At 43.6% G+C, this 21,799-nt stretch overlaps 1 long non-coding RNA gene and 13 other non-coding genes across 14 annotated transcripts in view; all 14 read left to right on the plus strand.

The window, feature by feature from the left end:
* Positions 1-21,799, plus strand: part of LOC103910577 (uncharacterized) — a 201,147-nt gene that overhangs the window by 50,779 nt on the left and 128,569 nt on the right. The gene's annotated exons all lie outside the window — the stretch shown is intronic.
* Positions 1,953-2,024, plus strand: trnap-agg (transfer RNA proline (anticodon AGG)). Its single transcript has one exon. It is a non-coding gene; the product is annotated as a tRNA-Pro (tRNA).
* trnap-agg (transfer RNA proline (anticodon AGG)) lies at positions 3,342-3,413 on the plus strand. The gene has a single exon. It is a non-coding gene; the product is annotated as a tRNA-Pro (tRNA).
* Positions 4,293-4,364, plus strand: trnap-ugg (transfer RNA proline (anticodon UGG)). Its single transcript has one exon. It is a non-coding gene; the product is annotated as a tRNA-Pro (tRNA).
* Positions 5,793-5,864, plus strand: trnap-agg (transfer RNA proline (anticodon AGG)). The gene has a single exon. It is a non-coding gene; the product is annotated as a tRNA-Pro (tRNA).
* On the plus strand, positions 6,164-6,235 carry trnap-cgg (transfer RNA proline (anticodon CGG)). Its single transcript has one exon. It is a non-coding gene; the product is annotated as a tRNA-Pro (tRNA).
* On the plus strand, positions 8,772-8,843 carry trnap-agg (transfer RNA proline (anticodon AGG)). Its single transcript has one exon. It is a non-coding gene; the product is annotated as a tRNA-Pro (tRNA).
* Positions 9,723-9,794, plus strand: trnap-ugg (transfer RNA proline (anticodon UGG)). The gene has a single exon. It is a non-coding gene; the product is annotated as a tRNA-Pro (tRNA).
* On the plus strand, positions 11,223-11,294 carry trnap-agg (transfer RNA proline (anticodon AGG)). The gene has a single exon. It is a non-coding gene; the product is annotated as a tRNA-Pro (tRNA).
* trnap-cgg (transfer RNA proline (anticodon CGG)) lies at positions 11,594-11,665 on the plus strand. The gene has a single exon. It is a non-coding gene; the product is annotated as a tRNA-Pro (tRNA).
* On the plus strand, positions 15,153-15,224 carry trnap-ugg (transfer RNA proline (anticodon UGG)). Its single transcript has one exon. It is a non-coding gene; the product is annotated as a tRNA-Pro (tRNA).
* Positions 16,653-16,724, plus strand: trnap-agg (transfer RNA proline (anticodon AGG)). Its single transcript has one exon. It is a non-coding gene; the product is annotated as a tRNA-Pro (tRNA).
* On the plus strand, positions 17,024-17,095 carry trnap-cgg (transfer RNA proline (anticodon CGG)). The gene has a single exon. It is a non-coding gene; the product is annotated as a tRNA-Pro (tRNA).
* Positions 20,583-20,654, plus strand: trnap-ugg (transfer RNA proline (anticodon UGG)). Its single transcript has one exon. It is a non-coding gene; the product is annotated as a tRNA-Pro (tRNA).

Consider the following 21,799-nt stretch of genomic DNA (forward strand, 5'->3'; position numbering starts at 1 on the left):
ATCTTTCGTAAAAACGTCTTTCAAAGAATTCCAATTTGTCAGCAGATAGTGTCGCCACATAAAATATTTCTTGCATAGTGGCTTGCTGGTCTAGGAGTATGATTCTCGTTCATGCCATGAGAAATCCTAGGTTCAAATTTCAGTTGAACCCTTACAGTTGTCTTTTGTTTTGTAAGGGCGTTGTGGCTTACACAGAGGCCTTTTTCTGAGAATGCCGGTTTGTCAGCAGATAGTGTTGCCATGTAAAGTTACTGTTTTGCAGTGGCTCGTTGGTTTAGGGGTATGATTCTCGCTTAGGGTGCCATTGATTCGTTAGAGAAAGTTTTCTGACTATCTGATGGTTCTGACGCCATGTGAAGTTTTATCAATGTAGTGGCTCGTTGGCCTAGGGGTATGATTCTTGCTTTGGTTGAGAGAGGTCCCGGGTTCATATCCCGGACGAGCCCTTGCAGGTATCATGTGTTTTACAGGGCACTATGACTTTCATTAAAATGTCTTTCGAAGAATTCCAGTTTGTCAGCAGATAGTGTCGCCACATAAAACATTCCTTTGCATAGTGGCTTGCTGGTCTAGGCGTATGATTTTCGTTCATGCAATGAGAAATCCCAGATTCAGATTTCGGTTGAGCCCTTACACTTGTCTGCTGTTTTGTAAGGTTGTTGTGGCTTACACAGAGGCCTTTTTTCTGAGAATGCCAGTTTGTCAGCAGATAGTGTTGCCATATAAAGTTGCTGTTTTGCAGTGGCTCGGTGGTCTAGGGGTATGATTCTCACTTAGGGTGCCCTTGATTCGTTAGAGAAAGATTTCTGACCATCTGACGTCTTGTGAAATTCTCTCAATTTAGTGGCTCATTGGTCTATGGGTATGATTCTCGCTTCGGTTGCGAGAGGACACGGGTTCAGTTCCTGGATTAGCCCTTGCAGGTGTACTGTGTTTTACAGGGCATTATGTCTTTCGGAAAAACGTCTTTCAAAGATTTCCAATTTGTCAGCAGATAGTGTCGCCACATAAAATATTTCTTGCATAGTGGCTTGCTGTTCTAGGAGTTTGATTCTCGTTCATGCCATGAGAAATCCTAGGTTCAAATTTCAGTTGAACCCTTACAGTTGTCTTTTGTTTTGTAAGGGCGTTGTGGCTTACACAGAGGCCTTTTTTCTGAGAATGCCGGTTTGTCAGCAGATAGTGTTGCCATGTAAAGTGGCTGTTTTGCAGTTGCTCGTTGGTCTACGGGCATGATTCTCGCATAAGGTGCGAGAGCTCCCGTTTTCAAATCCTGGACGAACCATTGCAGAAGTCCCGGGTCCAAATGAAGCAAAAGCCCTGCTTCAATGTTTGTTAGATAAGGATTTCTGACCATCTGTTGCTTCTGATGTCTTGTGAAATATTCAAACTTTTGTGGCTCGTTGGTCTAGGGGTTTGAATCTCGCTTAGGGTGTGAGAGGTCCCGGGTTTAAATCCCAGACGAGTTCTTGCAGTTATTCTGTTGTTTTACAGGGCATTATGGCTTTCATAAAAAACGTTTTTCGAAGAATTCCAGTTTGTCAGCAAATAGTGTCGCCACATAAAATATTTCTTGCATAGTGGCTTGCTGTTCTAGGAGTTTGATTCTCGTTCATGCCATGAGAAATCCTAGGTTCAAATTTCAGCTGAACCCTTACAGTTGTCTTTTGTTTTGTAAGGGCGTTGTGGCTTACACAGAGGCCTTTTTTTCTGAGAATGCCGGTTTGTCAGCAGATAGTGTTGCCATGTAAAGTGGCTGTTTTGCAGTTGCTCGTTGGTCTACGGGCTTGATTCTCGCATAAGGTGAGAGAGGTCCCGTTTTCAAATCCTGGACGAACCATTGCAGAAGTCCTGGGTCCAAATGAAGCAAAAGCCCTGCTTCAATGTTTGTTAGATAAGGATTTCTGACCATCTGTTGCTTCAGATGTCTTGTGAAATATTCAAGCTTTTGTGGCTCGTTGGTCTAGGGGTATGATTCTCGCTTAGGGTGCGAGAGGTCCCGGGTTCAAATCCCGGACGAGCCCTTGCAGTTATTTTGTTGTTTTACAGGGCATTATGGCTTTCATAAAAAACATTTTTCGAAGAATTCCAGTTTGTCAGCAGATGTCTACGGCCCTTGCAGGTCTACGGGCTTACACAGAGGCCTTTTTTCTGAGAATGCCAGTTCATCAGCAGATAGTTTTTCCATGTAAAGTGGCTGTTACAGTAGCTAGTTGGTTTAGGGGTATGATTCTCGCTTAGGGTGCCATTGATTCGTTAGAGAAAGTTTTCTGACTATCTGATGGTTCTGACGCCATGTGAAGTTTTATCAATGTAGTGGCTCGTTGGCCTAGGGGTATGATTCTCGCTTTGGTTGAGAGAGGTCCCGGGTTCATATCCCGGACGAGCCCTTGCAGGTATCATGTGTTTTACAGGGCACTATGACTTTCATTAAAATGTCTTTCGAAGAATTCCAGTTTGTCAGCAGATAGTGTCGCCACATAAAACATTCCTTTGCATAGTGGCTTGCTGGTCTAGGCGTATGATTTTCGTTCATGCAATGAGAAATCCCAGATTCAGATTTCGGTTGAGCCCTTACACTTGTCTGCTGTTTTGTAAGGTTGTTGTGGCTTACACAGAGGCCTTTTTTCTGAGAATGCCAGTTCGTCAGCAGATAGTGTTGCCATATAAAGTTGCTGTTTTGCAGTGGCTCGGTGGTCTAGGGGTATGATTCTCACTTAGGATGCCCTTGATTCGTTAGAGAAAGATTTCTGACCATCTGACGTCTTGTGAAATTCTCTCAATTTAGTGGCTCATTGGTCTATGGGTATGATTCTCGCTTCGGTTGCGAGAGGACACGGGTTCAGTTCCTGGATTAGCCCTTGCAGGTGTACTGTGTTTTACAGGGCATTATGTCTTTCGGAAAAACGTCTTTCAAAGATTTCCAATTTGTCAGCAGATAGTGTCGCCACATAAAGTATTTCTTGCATAGTGGCTTGCTGTTCTAGGAGTTTGATTCTCGTTCATGCCATGAGAAATCCTAGGTTCAAATTTCAGTTGAACCCTTACAGTTGTCTTTTGTTTTGTAAGGGCGTTGTGGCTTACACAGAGGCCTTTTTTCTGAGAATGCCGGTTTGTCAGCAGATAGTGTTGCCATGTAAAGTGGCTGTTTTGCAGTTGCTCGTTGGTCTACGGGCTTGATTCTCGCATAAGGTGCGAGAGGTCCCGTTTTCAAATCCTGGACGAACCATTGCAGAAGTCCCGGGTCCAAATGAAGCAAAAGCCCTGCTTCAATGTTTGTTAGATAAGGATTTCTGACCATCTGTTGCTTCAGATGTCTTGTGAAATATTCAAGCTTTTGTGGCTTGTTGGTCTAGGGGTATGATTCTCGCTTAGGGTGCGAGAGGTCCCGGGTTCAAATCCCGGACGAGCCCTTGCAGTTATTTTGTTGTTTTACAGGGCATTATGGCTTTCATAAAAAACATTTTTCGAAGAATTCCAGTTTGTCAGCAGATAGTGTCGCCACATAAAACATTCCTTTGCATAGTGGCTTGCTGGTCTAGGAGTAAGATTTTCGTTCATGCAATGAAAAATCCCAGATTCAAATTTCGGTTGAGCCCTTACAGTTGTCTGCTGTTTTGTAAGGTCGTTGTGGCTTACACAGAGGCCTTTTTTCTGAGAATGCCAGTTCGTCAGCAGATAGTGTTGCCATATAAAGTTGCTGTTTTGCAGTGGCTCGGTGGTCTAGGGGTATGATTCTCACTTAGGGTGCCCTTGATTCGTTAGGGAAAGATTTCTGACTATCTGACGCCTTGTGAAATTCTCTCAATTTAGTGGTTCATTGGTCTATCTGTATGATTCTCGCTTCGATTGCGAGAGGACCCGGGTTCAATTCTCGGATGAGCCCTTGCAGGTGTACTGTGTTTTACAGGGCATTATATCTTTCGTAAAAACGTCTTTCAAAGAATTGCAAATTGTCAGCAGATAGTGTCGCCACATAAAATATTTCTTGCATAGTGGCTTGCTGGTCTAGGAGTATGATTCTCGTTCATGCCATGAGAAATCATAGGTTCACATTTCAGTTGAACCCTTACAGTTGTCTTTTGTTTTGTAAGGGCGTTGTGGCTTACACAGAGGCCTTTTTCTGAGAATGCCGGTTTGTCAGCAGATAGTGTTGCCATGTAAAGTTACTGTTTTGCAGTGGCTTGTTGGTCTAGGGGTATGATTCTGGCTTAGGGTGCCCTTGATCCGTCAGAGAAAGTTTTCTGACTATCTGATTCTTCTGACGCCATGTGAAATTTTATCACAGTAGTGGCTCGTTGGTCTAGGGTTATGATTCTCGCTTTGGGTGTGAGAGGTCCCGGGTTCAAATCCCGGACGAGCCCTTGCAGGTGTCATGTGTTTTACAGGGCACTATGACTTTCATTAAAATGTCTTTCGAAGAATTCCAGTTTGTCAGCAGATTGTGTCGCCACATAAAACATTCCTTTGCATAGTGGCTTGCTGGTCTAGGAGTATGATTTTCGTTCATGCAATGAGAAATCCCAGATTCAAATTTCGGTTGAGCCCTTACATTTGTCTGCTGTTTTGTAAGGTTTACGGGCTTACACAGAGGCCTTTTTTCTGAGAATGCCAGTTCATCAGCAGATAGTTTTGCCATGTAAAGTGGCTGTTACAGTAGCTAGTTGGTTTAGGGGTATGATTCTCGCTTAGGGTGCCATTGATTCGTTAGAGAAAGTTTTCTGACTATCTGATGGTTCTGACGCCATGTGAAGTTTTATCAATGTAGTGGCTCGTTGGCCTAGGGGTATGATTCTCGATTTGGTTGAGAGAGGTCCCGGGTTCATATCCCGGACGAGCCCTTGCAGGTATCATGTGTTTTACAGGGCACTATGACTTTCATTAAAATGTCTTTCGAAGAATTCCAGTTTGTCAGCAGATAGTGTCGCCACATAAAACATTCCTTTGCATAGTGGCTTGCTGGTCTAGGCGTATGATTTTCGTTCATGCAATGAGAAATCCCAGATTCAGATTTCGGTTGAGCCCTTACACTTGTCTGCTGTTTTGTAAGGTTGTTGTGGCTTACACAGAGGCCTTTTTTCTGAGAATGCCAGTTTGTCAGCAGATAGTGTTGCCATATAAAGTTGCTGTTTTGCAGTGGCTCGGTGGTCTAGGGGTATGATTCTCACTTAGGGTGACCTTGATTCGTTAGAGAAAGATTTCTGACCATCTGACGTCTTGTGAAATTCTCTCAATTTAGTGGCTCATTGGTCTATGGGTATGATTCTCGCTTCGGTTGCGAGAGGACCCGGGTTCAGTTCCTGGATTAGCCCTTGCAGGTGTACTGTGTTTTACAGGGCATTATGTCTTTCGGAAAAACGTCTTTCAAAGATTTCCAATTTGTCAGCAGATAGTGTCGCCACATAAAATATTTCTTGCATAGTGGCTTGCTGTTCTAGGAGTTTGATTCTCGTTCATGCCATGAGAAATCCTAGGTTCAAATTTCAGTTGAACCCTTACAGTTGTCTTTTGTTTTGTAAAGGCGTTGTGGCTTACACAGAGGCCTTTTTTCTGAGAATGCCGGTTTGTCAGCAGATAGTGTTGCCATGTAAAGTGGCTGTTTTGCAGTTGCTCGTTGGTCTACGGGCATGATTCTCGCTTAAGATGCGAGAGGTCTCGTTTTCAAATCCTGGACGAACCATTGCAGAAGTCCCGGGTCCAAATGAAGCAAAAGCCCTGCTTCAATGTTTGTTAGATAAGGATTTCTGACCATCTGTTCCTTCTGATGTCTTGTAAAATATTCAAGCTTTTGTGGCTCGTTGGTCTAGGGGTATGATTCTCGCTTAGGGTGCGAGAGGTCCCGGGTTCAAATCCCGGACGAGCCCTTGCAGTTATTCTTTTGTTTTACAGGGCATTATGGCTTTCAAAAAAAACGTTTTTCGAAGAATTCCAGTTTGTCAGCAGATAGTGTCGGCACATAAAGCATTCCTTTGCATAGTGGTTTGGTTGTCTAGGACTATGATTCTCGTTCATGCCGTGAGAAATCCCAGATTCAAATTTCGATTGAGCCCTTACAGTTGTCTGCTGTTTTGTAAGGGCGTTGTGGCTTACACAGAGGCCTTTTTTCTGAGAATGCCAGTTCGTCAGCTGATAGTGTTGCCATATAAAGTTACTGTTTTGCAGTGGCTCGTTGGTCTAGGGGTATGATTCTCGCTTCGGGTGTGAGAGGTCCCGGGTTCAAATCCCGGACGAGCCCTTAAAGGTGTTATGTGTTTTACAGGGCACTATGTTTTTCATTAAAATGTCTTTCGAAGAATTCCAGTTTGTCAGCAGATAGTGTCGCCACATAAAACATTCCTTTGCATAGTGGCTTGCTGGTCTAGGAGTTTGATTCTCGTTCATGCCATGAGAAATCCTAGGTTCAAATTTCAGTTGAACCCTTACAGTTGTCTTTTGTTTTGTAAGGGCGTTGTTGCTTACACAGAGGCCTTTTTTTCTGAGAATGCCGGTTTGTCAGCAGATAGTGTTGCCATGTAAAGTGGCTGTTTTGCAGTTGCTCGTTGGTCTACGGGCATGATTCTCGCATAAGGTGCGAGAGCTCCCGTTTTCAAATCCTGGACGAACCATTGCAGAAGTCCCGGGTCCAAATGAAGCAAAAGCCCTGCTTCAATGTTTGTTAGATAAGGATTTCTGACCATCTGTTGCTTCTGATGTCTTGTGAAATATTCAAACTTTTGTGGCTCGTTGGTCTAGGGGTATGAATCTCGCTTAGGGTGTGAGAGGTCCCGGGTTTAAATCCCAGACGAGTTCTTGCAGTTATTCTGTTGTTTTACAGGGCATTATGGCTTTCATAAAAAACGTTTTTCGAAGAATTCCAGTTTGTCAGCAGATAGTGTCGCCACATAAAATATTTCTTGCATAGTGGCTTGCTGTTCTAGGAGTTTGATTCTCGTTCATGCCATGAGAAATCCTAGGTTCAAATTTCAGTTGAACCCTTACAGTTGTCTTTTGTTTTATAAGGGCGTTGTGGCTTACACAGAGGCCTTTTTTCTGAGAATGTCGGTTTGTCAGCAGATAGTGTTGCCTTGTAAAGTGGCTGTTTTGCAGTTGCTCGTTGGTCTACGGGCTTGATTCTCGCAAAAGGTGCGAGTGGTCCTGTTTTCAAATCCTGGACGAACCATTGCAGAAGTCCTGGGTCCAAATGAAGCAAAAGCCCTGCTTCAATGTTTGTTAGATAAGGATTTCTGACCATCTGTTGCTTCAGATGTCTTGTGAAATATTCAACCTTTTGTGGCTCGTTTGTCTAGGGGTATGAGTCTTGCTTTGGGTGTGAGAGGTCCCGGGTTCAAATCCCGGACGAGCGCTTGCAGGTGTCATGTGTTTTACAGGGCACTATGACTTTCATTAAAATGTCTTTCGAAGAATTCCAGTTTGTCAGCAGATTGTGTCACCACATAAAACATTCCTTTGCATAGTGGCTTGCTGGTCTAGGAGTATGATTTTCGTTCATGCAATGAGAAATCCCAGATTCAAATTTCGGTGTAGCCCTTACATTTGTCTGCTGTTTTGTAAGGTCTACGGGCTTACACAGAGGCCTTTTTTCTGAGAATGCCAGTTCATCAGCAGATAGTTTTTCCATGTAAAGTGGCTGTTACAGTAGCTAGTTGGTTTAGGGGTATGATTCTCGCTTAGGGTGCCATTGATTCGTTAGAGAAAGTTTTCTGACTATCTGATGGTTCTGACGCCATGTGAAGTTTTATCAATGTAGTGGCTCGTTGGCCTAGGGGTATGATTCTCGCTTTGGTTGAGAGAGGTCCCGGGTTCATATCCCGGACAAGCCCTTGCAGGTATCATGTGTTTTACAGGGCACTATGACTTTCATTGAAATGTCTTTCGAAGATTTCCAGTTTGTCAGCAGATAGTGTCGCCACATAAAACATTCCTTTGCATAGTGGCTTGCTGGTCTAGGCGTATGATTTTCGTTCATGCAATGAGAAATCCCAGATTCAGATTTCGGTTGAGCCCTTACACTTGTCTGCTGTTTTGTAAGGTTGTTGTGGCTTACACAGAGGCCTTTTTTCTGAGAATGCCAGTTCGTCAGCAGATAGTGTTGCCATATAAAGTTGCTGTTTTGCAGTGGCTCGGTGGTCTAGGGGTATGATTCTCACTTAGGATGCCCTTGATTCGTTAGAGAAAGATTTCTGACCATCTGACGTCTTGTGAAATTTTCTCAATTTAGTGGTTCATTGGTCTATGGGTATGATTCTCGCTTCGGTTGCGAGAGGACACGGGTTCAGTTCCTGGATTAGCCCTTGCAGGTGTACTGTGTTTTACAGGGCATTATGTCTTTCGGAAAAACGTCTTTCAAAGATTTCCAATTTGTCAGCAGATAGTGTCGCCACATAAAGTATTTCTTGCATAGTGGCTTGCTGTTCTAGGAGTTTGATTCTCGTTCATGCCATGAGAAATCCTAGGTTCAAATTTCAGTTGAACCCTTACAGTTGTCTTTTGTTTTGTAAGGGCGTTGTGGCTTACACAGAGGCCTTTTTTCTGAGAATGCCGGTTTGTCAGCAGATAGTGTTGCCATGTAAAGTGGCTGTTTTGCAGTTGCTCGTTGGTCTACGGGCTTGATTCTCGCATAAGGTGCGAGAGGTCCCGTTTTCAAATCCTGGACGAACCATTGCAGAAGTCCCGGGTCCAAATGAAGCAAAAGCCCTGCTTCAATGTTTGTTAGATAAGGATTTCTGACCATCTGTTGCTTCAGATGTCTTGTGAAATATTCAAGCTTTTGTGGCTTGTTGGTCTAGGGGTATGATTCTCGCTTAGGGTGCGAGAGGTCCCGGGTTCAAATCCCGGACGAGCCCTTGCAGTTATTTTGTTGTTTTACAGGGCATTATGGCTTTCATAAAAAACATTTTTCGAAGAATTCCAGTTTGTCAGCAGATAGTGTCGCCACATAAAACATTCCTTTGCATAGTGGCTTGCTGGTCTAGGAGTATGATTTTCGTTCATGCAATGAAAAATCCCAGATTCAAATTTCGGTTGAGCCCTTACAGTTGTCTGCTGTTTTGTAAGGTCGTTGTGGCTTACACAGAGGCCTTTTTTCTGAGAATGCCAGTTCGTCAGCAGATAGTGTTGCCATATAAAGTTGCTGTTTTGCAGTGGCTCGGTGGTCTAGGGGTATGATTCTCACTTAGGGTGCCCTTGATTCGTTAGGGAAAGATTTCTGACTATCTGACGCCTTGTGAAATTCTCTCAATTTAGTGGTTCATTGGTCTATCTGTATGATTCTCGCTTCGATTGCGAGAGGACCCGGGTTCAATTCTCGGATGAGCCCTTGCAGGTGTACTGTGTTTTACAGGGCATTATATCTTTCGTAAAAACGTCTTTCAAAGAATTGCAAATTGTCAGCAGATAGTGTCGCCACATAAAATATTTCTTGCATAGTGGCTTGCTGGTCTAGGAGTATGATTCTCGTTCATGCCATGAGAAATCATAGGTTCACATTTCAGTTGAACCCTTACAGTTGTCTTTTGTTTTGTAAGGGCGTTGTGGCTTACACAGAGGCCTTTTTCTGAGAATGCCGGTTTGTCAGCAGATAGTGTTGCCATGTAAAGTTACTGTTTTGCAGTGGCTTGTTGGTCTAGGGGTATGATTCTGGCTTAGGGTGCCCTTGATCCGTCAGAGAAAGTTTTCTGACTATCTGATTCTTCTGACGCCATGTGAAATTTTATCACAGTAGTGGCTCGTTGGTCTAGGGTTATGATTCTCGCTTTGGGTGTGAGAGGTCCCGGGTTCAAATCCCGGACGAGCCCTTGCAGGTGTCATGTCTTTTACAGGGCACTATGACTTTCATTAAAATGTCTTTCGAAGAATTCCAGTTTGTCAGCAGATTGTGTCGCCACATAAAACATTCCTTTGCATAGTGGCTTGCTGGTCTAGGAGTATGATTTTCGTTCATGCAATGAGAAATCCCAGATTCAAATTTCGGTTGAGCCCTTACATTTGTCTGCTGTTTTGTAAGGTTTACGGGCTTACACAGAGGCCTTTTTTCTGAGAATGCCAGTTCATCAGCAGATAGTTTTGCCATGTAAAGTGGCTGTTACAGTAGCTAGTTGGTTTAGGGGTATGATTCTCGCTTAGGGTGCCATTGATTCGTTAGAGAAAGTTTTCTGACTATCTGATGGTTCTGACGCCATGTGAAGTTTTATCAATGTAGTGGCTCGTTGGCCTAGGGGTATGATTCTCGATTTGGTTGAGAGAGGTCCCGGGTTCATATCCCGGACGAGCCCTTGCAGGTATCATGTGTTTTACAGGGCACTATGACTTTCATTAAAATGTCTTTCGAAGAATTCCAGTTTGTCAGCAGATAGTGTCGCCACATAAAACATTCCTTTGCATAGTGGCTTGCTGGTCTAGGCGTATGATTTTCGTTCATGCAATGAGAAATCCCAGATTCAGATTTCGGTTGAGCCCTTACACTTGTCTGCTGTTTTGTAAGGTTGTTGTGGCTTACACAGAGGCCTTTTTTCTGAGAATGCCAGTTTGTCAGCAGATAGTGTTGCCATATAAAGTTGCTGTTTTGCAGTGGCTCGGTGGTCTAGGGGTATGATTCTCACTTAGGGTGACCTTGATTCGTTAGAGAAAGATTTCTGACCATCTGACGTCTTGTGAAATTCTCTCAATTTAGTGGCTCATTGGTCTATGGGTATGATTCTCGCTTCGGTTGCGAGAGGACCCGGGTTCAGTTCCTGGATTAGCCCTTGCAGGTGTACTGTGTTTTACAGGGCATTATGTCTTTCGGAAAAACGTCTTTCAAAGATTTCCAATTTGTCAGCAGATAGTGTCGCCACATAAAATATTTCTTGCATAGTGGCTTGCTGTTCTAGGAGTTTGATTCTCGTTCATGCCATGAGAAATCCTAGGTTCAAATTTCAGTTGAACCCTTACAGTTGTCTTTTGTTTTGTAAAGGCGTTGTGGCTTACACAGAGGCCTTTTTTCTGAGAATGCCGGTTTGTCAGCAGATAGTGTTGCCATGTAAAGTGGCTGTTTTGCAGTTGCTCGTTGGTCTACGGGCATGATTCTCGCTTAAGATGCGAGAGGTCTCGTTTTCAAATCCTGGACGAACCATTGCAGAAGTCCCGGGTCCAAATGAAGCAAAAGCCCTGCTTCAATGTTTGTTAGATAAGGATTTCTGACCATCTGTTCCTTCTGATGTCTTGTAAAATATTCAAGCTTTTGTGGCTCGTTGGTCTAGGGGTATGATTCTCGCTTAGGGTGCGAGAGGTCCCGGGTTCAAATCCCGGACGAGCCCTTGCAGTTATTCTTTTGTTTTACAGGGCATTATGGCTTTCAAAAAAAACGTTTTTCGAAGAATTCCAGTTTGTCAGCAGATAGTGTCGGCACATAAAGCATTCCTTTGCATAGTGGTTTGGTTGTCTAGGACTATGATTCTCGTTCATGCCGTGAGAAATCCCAGATTCAAATTTCGATTGAGCCCTTACAGTTGTCTGCTGTTTTGTAAGGGCGTTGTGGCTTACACAGAGGCCTTTTTTCTGAGAATGCCAGTTCGTCAGCTGATAGTGTTGCCATATAAAGTTACTGTTTTGCAGTGGCTCGTTGGTCTAGGGGTATGATTCTCGCTTCGGGTGTGAGAGGTCCCGGGTTCAAATCCCGGACGAGCCCTTAAAGGTGTTATGTGTTTTACAGGGCACTATGTTTTTCATTAAAATGTCTTTCGAAGAATTCCAGTTTGTCAGCAGATAGTGTCGCCACATAAAACATTCCTTTGCATAGTGGCTTGCTGGTCTAGGAGTTTGATTCTCGTTCATGCCATGAGAAATCCTAGGTTCAAATTTCAGTTGAACCCTTACAGTTGTCTTTTGTTTTGTAAGGGCGTTGTTGCTTACACAGAGGCCTTTTTTTCTGAGAATGCCGGTTTGTCAGCAGATAGTGTTGCCATGTAAAGTGGCTGTTTTGCAGTTGCTCGTTGGTCTACGGGCATGATTCTCGCATAAGGTGCGAGAGCTCCCGTTTTCAAATCCTGGACGAACCATTGCAGAAGTCCCGGGTCCAAATGAAGCAAAAGCCCTGCTTCAATGTTTGTTAGATAAGGATTTCTGACCATCTGTTGCTTCTGATGTCTTGTGAAATATTCAAACTTTTGTGGCTCGTTGGTCTAGGGGTATGAATCTCGCTTAGGGTGTGAGAGGTCCCGGGTTTAAATCCCAGACGAGTTCTTGCAGTTATTCTGTTGTTTTACAGGGCATTATGGCTTTCATAAAAAACGTTTTTCGAAGAATTCCAGTTTGTCAGCAGATAGTGTCGCCACATAAAATATTTCTTGCATAGTGGCTTGCTGTTCTAGGAGTTTGATTCTCGTTCATGCCATGAGAAATCCTAGGTTCAAATTTCAGTTGAACCCTTACAGTTGTCTTTTGTTTTATAAGGGCGTTGTGGCTTACACAGAGGCCTTTTTTCTGAGAATGTCGGTTTGTCAGCAGATAGTGTTGCCTTGTAAAGTGGCTGTTTTGCAGTTGCTCGTTGGTCTACGGGCTTGATTCTCGCAAAAGGTGCGAGTGGTCCTGTTTTCAAATCCTGGACGAACCATTGCAGAAGTCCTGGGTCCAAATGAAGCAAAAGCCCTGCTTCAATGTTTGTTAGATAAGGATTTCTGACCATCTGTTGCTTCAGATGTCTTGTGAAATATTCAACCTTTTGTGGCTCGTTTGTCTAGGGGTATGAGTCTTGCTTTGGGTGTGAGAGGTCCCGGGTTCAAATCCCGGACGAGCGCTTGCAGGTGTCATGTGTTTTACAGGGCACTATGACTTTCATTAAAATGTCTTTCGAAGAATTCCAGTTTGTCAGCAGATTGTGTCACCACATAAAACATTCCTTTGCATAGTGGCTTGCTGGTCTAGGAGTATGATTTTCGTTCATGCAATGAGAAATCCCAGATTCAAATTTCGGTGTAGCCCTTACATTTGTCTGCTGTTTTGTAAGGTCTACGGGCTTACACAGAGGCCTTTTTTCTGAGAATGCCAGTTCATCAGCAGATAGTTTTTCCATGTAAAGTGGCTGTTACAGTAGCTAGTTGGTTTAGGGGTATGATTCTCGCTTAGGGTGCCATTGATTCGTTAGAGAAAGTTTTCTGACTATCTGATGGTTCTGACGCCATGTGAAGTTTTATCAATGTAGTGGCTCGTTGGCCTAGGGGTATGATTCTCGCTTTGGTTGAGAGAGGTCCCGGGTTCATATCCCGGACAAGCCCTTGCAGGTATCATGTGTTTTACAGGGCACTATGACTTTCATTAAAATGTCTTTCGAAGAATTCCAGTTTGTCAGCAGATAGTGTCGCCACATAAAACATTCCTTTGCATAGTGGCTTGCTGGTCTAGGCGTATGATTTTCGTTCATGCAATGAGAAATCCCAGATTCAGATTTCGGTTGAGCCCTTACACTTGTCTGCTGTTTTGTAAGGTTGTTGTGGCTTACACAGAGGCCTTTTTTCTGAGAATGCCAGTTCGTCAGCAGATAGTGTTGCCATATAAAGTTGCTGTTTTGCAGTGGCTCGGTGGTCTAGGGGTATGATTCTCACTTAGGATGCCCTTGATTCGTTAGAGAAAGATTTCTGACCATCTGACGTCTTGTGAAATTCTCTCAATTTAGTGGTTCATTGGTCTATGGGTATGATTCTCGCTTCGGTTGCGAGAGGACACGGGTTCAGTTCCTGGATTAGCCCTTGCAGGTGTACTGTGTTTTACAGGGCATTATGTCTTTCGGAAAAACGTCTTTCAAAGATTTCCAATTTGTCAGCAGATAGTGTCGCCACATAAAGTATTTCTTGCATAGTGGCTTGCTGTTCTAGGAGTTTGATTCTCGTTCATGCCATGAGAAATCCTAGGTTCAAATTTCAGTTGAACCCTTACAGTTGTCTTTTGTTTTGTAAGGGCGTTGTGGCTTACACAGAGGCCTTTTTTCTGAGAATGCCGGTTTGTCAGCAGATAGTGTTGCCATGTAAAGTGGCTGTTTTGCAGTTGCTCGTTGGTCTACGGGCTTGATTCTCGCATAAGGTGCGAGAGGTCCCGTTTTCAAATCCTGGACGAACCATTGCAGAAGTCCCGGGTCCAAATGAAGCAAAAGCCCTGCTTCAATGTTTGTTAGATAAGGATTTCTGACCATCTGTTGCTTCAGATGTCTTGTGAAATATTCAAGCTTTTGTGGCTTGTTGGTCTAGGGGTATGATTCTCGCTTAGGGTGCGAGAGGTCCCGGGTTCATATCCCGGACGAGCCCTTGCAGTTATTTTGTTGTTTTACAGGGCATTATGGCTTTCATAAAAAACATTTTTCGAAGAATTCCAGTTTGTCAGCAGATAGTGTCGCCACATAAAACATTCCTTTGCATAGTGGCTTGCTGGTCTAGGAGTATGACTTTCGTTCATGCAATGAAAAATCCCAGATTCAAATTTCGGTTGAGCCCTTACAGTTGTCTGCTGTTTTGTAAGGTCGTTGTGGCTTACACAGAGGCCTTTTTTCTGAGAATGCCAGTTCGTCAGCAGATAGTGTTGCCATATAAAGTTGCTGTTTTGCAGTGGCTCGGTGGTCTAGGGGTATGATTCTCACTTAGGGTGCCCTTGATTCGTTAGGGAAAGATTTCTGACTATCTGACGCCTTGTGAAATTCTCTCAATTTAGTGGTTCATTGGTCTATCTGTATGATTCTCGCTTCGATTGCGAGAGGACCCGGGTTCAATTCTCGGATGAGCCCTTGCAGGTGTACTGTGTTTTACAGGGCATTATATCTTTCGTAAAAACGTCTTTCAAAGAATTGCAAATTGTCAGCAGATAGTGTCGCCACATAAAATATTTCTTGCATAGTGGCTTGCTGGTCTAGGAGTATGATTCTCGTTCATGCCATGAGAAATCCTAGGTTCACATTTCAGTTGAACCCTTACAGTTGTCTTTTGTTTTGTAAGGGCGTTGTGGCTTACACAGAGGCCTTTTTCTGAGAATGCCGGTTTGTCAGCAGATAGTGTTGCCATGTAAAGTTACTGTTTTGCAGTGGCTTGTTGGTCTAGGGGTATGATTCTGGCTTAGGGTGCCCTTGATCCGTCAGAGAAAGTTTTCTGACTATCTGATTCTTCTGACGCCATGTGAAATTTTATCACAGTAGTGGCTCGTTGGTCTAGGGTTATGATTCTCGCTTTGGGTGTGAGAGGTCCCGGGTTCAAATCCCGGACGAGCCCTTGCAGGTGTCATGTGTTTTACAGGGCACTATGACTTTCATTAAAATGTCTTTCGAAGAATTCCAGTTTGTCAGCAGATTGTGTCGCCACATAAAACATTCCTTTGCATAGTGGCTTGCTGGTCTAGGAGTATGATTTTCGTTCATGCAATGAGAAATCCCAGATTCAAATTTCGGTTGAGCCCTTACATTTGTCTGCTGTTTTGTAAGGTTTACGGGCTTACACAGAGGCCTTTTTTCTGAGAATGCCAGTTCATCAGCAGATAGTTTTGCCATGTAAAGTGGCTGTTACAGTAGCTAGTTGGTTTAGGGGTATGATTCTCGCTTAGGGTGCCATTGATTCGTTAGAGAAAGTTTTCTGACTATCTGATGGTTCTGACGCCATGTGAAGTTTTATCAATGTAGTGGCTCGTTGGCCTAGGGGTATGATTCTCGATTTGGTTGAGAGAGGTCCCGGGTTCATATCCCGGACGAGCCCTTGCAGGTATCATGTGTTTTACAGGGCACTATGACTTTCATTAAAATGTCTTTCGAAGAATTCCAGTTTGTCAGCAGATAGTGTCGCCACATAAAACATTCCTTTGCATAGTGGCTTGCTGGTCTAGGCGTATGATTTTCGTTCATGCAATGAGAAATCCCAGATTCAGATTTCGGTTGAGCCCTTACACTTGTCTGCTGTTTTGTAAGGTTGTTGTGGCTTACACAGAGGCCTTTTTTCTGAGAATGCCAGTTTGTCAGCAGATAGTGTTGCCATATAAAGTTGCTGTTTTGCAGTGGCTCGGTGGTCTAGGGGTATGATTCTCACTTAGGGTGACCTTGATTCGTTAGAGAAAGATTTCTGACCATCTGACGTCTTGTGAAATTCTCTCAATTTAGTGGCTCATTGGTCTATGGGTATGATTCTCGCTTCGGTTGCGAGAGGACCCGGGTTCAGTTCCTGGATTAGCCCTTGCAGGTGTACTGTGTTTTACAGGGCATTATGTCTTTCGGAAAAACGTCTTTCAAAGATTTCCAATTTGTCAGCAGATAGTGTCGCCACATAAAATATTTCTTGCATAGTGGCTTGCTGTTCTAGGAGTTTGATTCTCGTTCATGCCATGAGAAATCCTAGGTTCAAATTTCAGTTGAACCCTTACAGTTGTCTTTTGTTTTGTAAAGGCGTTGTGGCTTACACAGAGGCCTTTTTTCTGAGAATGCCGGTTTGTCAGCAGATAGTGTTGCCATGTAAAGTGGCTGTTTTGCAGTTGCTCGTTGGTCTACGGGCATGATTCTCGCTTAAGATGCGAGAGGTCTCGTTTTCAAATCCTGGACGAACCATTGCAGAAGTCCCGGGTCCAAATGAAGCAAAAGCCCTGCTTCAATGTTTGTTAGATAAGGATTTCTGACCATCTGTTCCTTCTGATGTCTTGTAAAATATTCAAGCTTTTGTGGCTCGTTGGTCTAGGGGTATGATTCTCGCTTAGGGTGCGAGAGGTCCCGGGTTCAAATCCCGGACGAGCCCTTGCAGTTATTCTTTTGTTTTACAGGGCATTATGGCTTTCAAAAAAAACGTTTTTCGAAGAATTCCAGTTTGTCAGCAGATAGTGTCGGCACATAAAGCATTCCTTTGCATAGTGGTTTGGTTGTCTAGGACTATGATTCTCGTTCATGCCGTGAGAAATCCCAGATTCAAATTTCGATTGAGCCCTTACAGTTGTCTGCTGTTTTGTAAGGGCGTTGTGGCTTACACAGAGGCCTTTTTTCTGAGAATGCCAGTTCGTCAGCTGATAGTGTTGCCATATAAAGTTACTGTTTTGCAGTGGCTCATTGGTCTAGGGGTATGATTCTCGCTTCGGGTGTGAGAGGTCCCGGGTTCAAATCCCGGACGAGCCCTTAAAGGTGTTATGTGTTTTACAGGGCACTATGTTTTTCATTAAAATGTCTTTCGAAGAATTCCAGTTTGTCAGCAGATAGTGTCGCCACATAAAACATTCCTTTGCATAGTGGCTTGCTGGTCTAGGAGTTTGATTCTCGTTCATGCCATGAGAAATCCTAGGTTCAAATTTCAGTTGAACCCTTACAGTTGTCTTTTGTTTTGTAAGGGCGTTGTTGCTTACACAGAGGCCTTTTTTTCTGAGAATGCCGGTTTGTCAGCAGATAGTGTTGCCATGTAAAGTGGCTGTTTTGCAGTTGCTCGTTGGTCTACGGGCATGATTCTCGCATAAGGTGCGAGAGCTCCCGTTTTCAAATCCTGGACGAACCATTGCAGAAGTCCCGGGTCCAAATGAAGCAAAAGCCCTGCTTCAATGTTTGTTAGATAAGGATTTCTGACCATCTGTTGCTTCTGATGTCTTGTGAAATATTCAAACTTTTGTGGCTCGTTGGTCTAGGGGTATGAATCTCGCTTAGGGTGTGAGAGGTCCCGGGTTTAAATCCCAGACGAGTTCTTGCAGTTATTTTGTTGTTTTACAGGGCATTATGGCTTTCATAAAAAACGTTTTTCGAAGAATTCCAGTTTGTCAGCAGATAGTGTCGCCACATAAAATATTTCTTGCATAGTGGCTTGCTGTTCTAGGAGTTTGATTCTCGTTCATGCCATGAGAAATCCTAGGTTCAAATTTCAGTTGAACCCTTACAGTTGTCTTTTGTTTTATAAGGGCGTTGTGGCTTACACAGAGGCCTTTTTTCTGAGAATGTCGGTTTGTCAGCAGATAGTGTTGCCTTGTAAAGTGGCTGTTTTGCAGTTGCTCGTTGGTCTACGGGCTTGATTCTCGCAAAAGGTGCGAGTGGTCCTGTTTTCAAATCCTGGACGAACCATTGCAGAAGTCCTGGGTCCAAATGAAGCAAAAGCCCTGCTTCAATGTTTGTTAGATAAGGATTTCTGACCATCTGTTGCTTCAGATGTCTTGTGAAATATTCAACCTTTTGTGGCTCGTTTGTCTAGGGGTATGAGTCTTGCTTTGGGTGTGAGAGGTCCCGGGTTCAAATCCCGGACGAGCGCTTGCAGGTGTCATGTGTTTTACAGGGCACTATGACTTTCATTAAAATGTCTTTCGAAGAATTCCAGTTTGTCAGCAGATTGTGTCACCACATAAAACATTCCTTTGCATAGTGGCTTGCTGGTCTAGGAGTATGATTTTCGTTCATGCAATGAGAAATCCCAGATTCAAATTTCGGTGTAGCCCTTACATTTGTCTGCTGTTTTGTAAGGTCTACGGGCTTACACAGAGGCCTTTTTTCTGAGAATGCCAGTTCATCAGCAGATAGTTTTTCCATGTAAAGTGGCTGTTACAGTAGCTAGTTGGTTTAGGGGTATGATTCTCGCTTAGGGTGCCATTGATTCGTTAGAGAAAGTTTTCTGACTATCTGATGGTTCTGACGCCATGTGAAGTTTTATCAATGTAGTGGCTCGTTGGCCTAGGGGTATGATTCTCGCTTTGGTTGAGAGAGGTCCCGGGTTCATATCCCGGACAAGCCCTTGCAGGTATCATGTGTTTTACAGGGCACTATGACTTTCATTAAAATGTCTTTCGAAGAATTCCAGTTTGTCAGCAGATAGTGTCGCCACATAAAACATTCCTTTGCATAGTGGCTTGCTGGTCTAGGCGTATGATTTTCGTTCATGCAATGAGAAATCCCAGATTCAGATTTCGGTTGAGCCCTTACACTTGTCTGCTGTTTTGTAAGGTTGTTGTGGCTTACACAGAGGCCTTTTTTCTGAGAATGCCAGTTCGTCAGCAGATAGTGTTGCCATATAAAGTTGCTGTTTTGCAGTGGCTCGGTGGTCTAGGGGTATGATTCTCACTTAGGATGCCCTTGATTCGTTAGAGAAAGATTTCTGACCATCTGACGTCTTGTGAAATTCTCTCAATTTAGTGGTTCATTGGTCTATGGGTATGATTCTCGCTTCGGTTGCGAGAGGACACGGGTTCAGTTCCTGGATTAGCCCTTGCAGGTGTACTGTGTTTTACAGGGCATTATGTCTTTCGGAAAAACGTCTTTCAAAGATTTCCAATTTGTCAGCAGATAGTGTCGCCACATAAAGTATTTCTTGCATAGTGGCTTGCTGTTCTAGGAGTTTGATTCTCGTTCATGCCATGAGAAATCCTAGGTTCAAATTTCAGTTGAACCCTTACAGTTGTCTTTTGTTTTGTAAGGGCGTTGTGGCTTACACAGAGGCCTTTTTTCTGAGAATGCCGGTTTGTCAGCAGATAGTGTTGCCATGTAAAGTGGCTGTTTTGCAGTTGCTCGTTGGTCTACGGGCTTGATTCTCGCATAAGGTGCGAGAGGTCCCGTTTTCAAATCCTGGACGAACCATTGCAGAAGTCCCGGGTCCAAATGAAGCAAAAGCCCTGCTTCAATGTTTGTTAGATAAGGATTTCTGACCATCTGTTGCTTCAGATGTCTTGTGAAATATTCAAGCTTTTGTGGCTTGTTGGTCTAGGGGTATGATTCTCGCTTAGGGTGCGAGAGGTCCCGGGTTCATATCCCGGACGAGCCCTTGCAGTTATTTTGTTGTTTTACAGGGCATTATGGCTTTCATAAAAAACATTTTTCGAAGAATTCCAGTTTGTCAGCAGATAGTGTCGCCACATAAAACATTCCTTTGCATAGTGGCTTGCTGGTCTAGGAGTATGACTTTCGTTCATGCAATGAAAAATCCCAGATTCAAATTTCGGTTGAGCCCTTACAGTTGTCTGCTGTTTTGTAAGGTCGTTGTGGCTTACACAGAGGCCTTTTTTCTGAGAATGCCAGTTCGTCAGCAGATAGTGTTGCCATATAAAGTTGCTGTTTTGCAGTGGCTCGGTGGTCTAGGGGTATGATTCTCACTTAGGGTGCCCTTGATTCGTTAGGGAAAGATTTCTGACTATCTGACGCCTTGTGAAATTCTCTCAATTTAGTGGTTCATTGGTCTATCTGTATGATTCTCGCTTCGATTGCGAGAGGACCCGGGTTCAATTCTCGGATGAGCCCTTGCAGGTGTACTGTGTTTTACAGGGCATTATATCTTTCGTAAAAACGTCTTTCAAAGAATTGCAAATTGTCAGCAGATAGTGTCGCCACATAAAATATTTCTTGCATAGTGGCTTGCTGGTCTAGGAGTATGATTCTCGTTCATGCCATGAGAAATCCTAGGTTCACATTTCAGTTGAACCCTTACAGTTGTCTTTTGTTTTGTAAGGGCGTTGTGGCTTACACAGAGGCCTTTTTCTGAGAATGCCGGTTTGTCAGCAGATAGTGTTGCCATGTAAAGTTACTGTTTTGCAGTGGCTTGTTGGTCTAGGGGTATGATTCTGGCTTAGGGTGCCCTTGATCCGTCAGAGAAAGTTTTCTGACTATCTGATTCTTCTGACGCCATGTGAAATTTTATCACAGTAGTGGCTCGTTGGTCTAGGGTTATGATTCTCGCTTTGGGTGTGAGAGGTCCCGGGTTCAAATCCCGGACGAGCCCTTGCAGGTGTCATGTGTTTTACAGGGCACTATGACTTTCATTAAAATGTCTTTCGAAGAATTCCAGTTTGTCAGCAGATTGTGTCGCCACATAAAACATTCCTTTGCATAGTGGCTTGCTGGTCTAGGAGTATGATTTTCGTTCATGCAATGAGAAATCCCAGATTCAAATTTCGGTTGAGCCCTTACATTTGTCTGCTGTTTTGTAAGGTTTTCGGGCTTACACAGAGGCCTTTTTTCTGAGAATGCCAGTTCATCAGCAGATAGTTTTGCCATGTAAAGTGGCTGTTACAGTAGCTAGTTGGTTTAGGGGTATGATTCTCGCTTAGGGTGCCATTGATTCGTTAGAGAAAGTTTTCTGACTATCTGATGGTTCTGACGCCATGTGAAGTTTTATCAATGTAGTGGCTCGTTGGCCTAGGGGTATGATTCTCGATTTGGTTGAGAGAGGTCCCGGGTTCATATCCCGGACGAGCCCTTGCAGGTATCATGTGTTTTACAGGGCACTATGACTTTCATTAAAATGTCTTTCGAAGAATTCCAGTTTGTCAGCAGATAGTGTCGCCACATAAAACATTCCTTTGCATAGTGGCTTGCTGGTCTAGGCGTATGATTTTCGTTCATGCAATGAGAAATCCCAGATTCAGATTTCGGTTGAGCCCTTACACTTGTCTGCTGTTTTGTAAGGTTGTTGTGGCTTACACAGAGGCCTTTTTTCTGAGAATGCCAGTTTGTCAGCAGATAGTGTTGCCATATAAAGTTGCTGTTTTGCAGTGGCTCGGTGGTCTAGGGGTATGATTCTCACTTAGGGTGACCTTGATTCGTTAGAGAAAGATTTCTGACCATCTGACGTCTTGTGAAATTCTCTCAATTTAGTGGCTCATTGGTCTATGGGTATGATTCTCGCTTCGGTTGCGAGAGGACCCGGGTTCAGTTCCTGGATTAGCCCTTGCAGGTGTACTGTGTTTTACAGGGCATTATGTCTTTCGGAAAAACGTCTTTCAAAGATTTCTAATTTGTCAGCAGATAGTGTCGCCACATAAAATATTTCTTGCATAGTGGCTTGCTGTTCTAGGAGTTTGATTCTCGTTCATGCCATGAGAAATCCTAGGTTCAAATTTCAGTTGAACCCTTACAGTTGTCTTT

This window comes from Danio rerio, chromosome 4 (genome assembly GCF_049306965.1).
Source record: "Danio rerio strain Tuebingen ecotype United States chromosome 4, GRCz12tu, whole genome shotgun sequence".
Classification (NCBI taxonomy): Eukaryota; Metazoa; Chordata; class Actinopteri; order Cypriniformes; family Danionidae; genus Danio; species Danio rerio.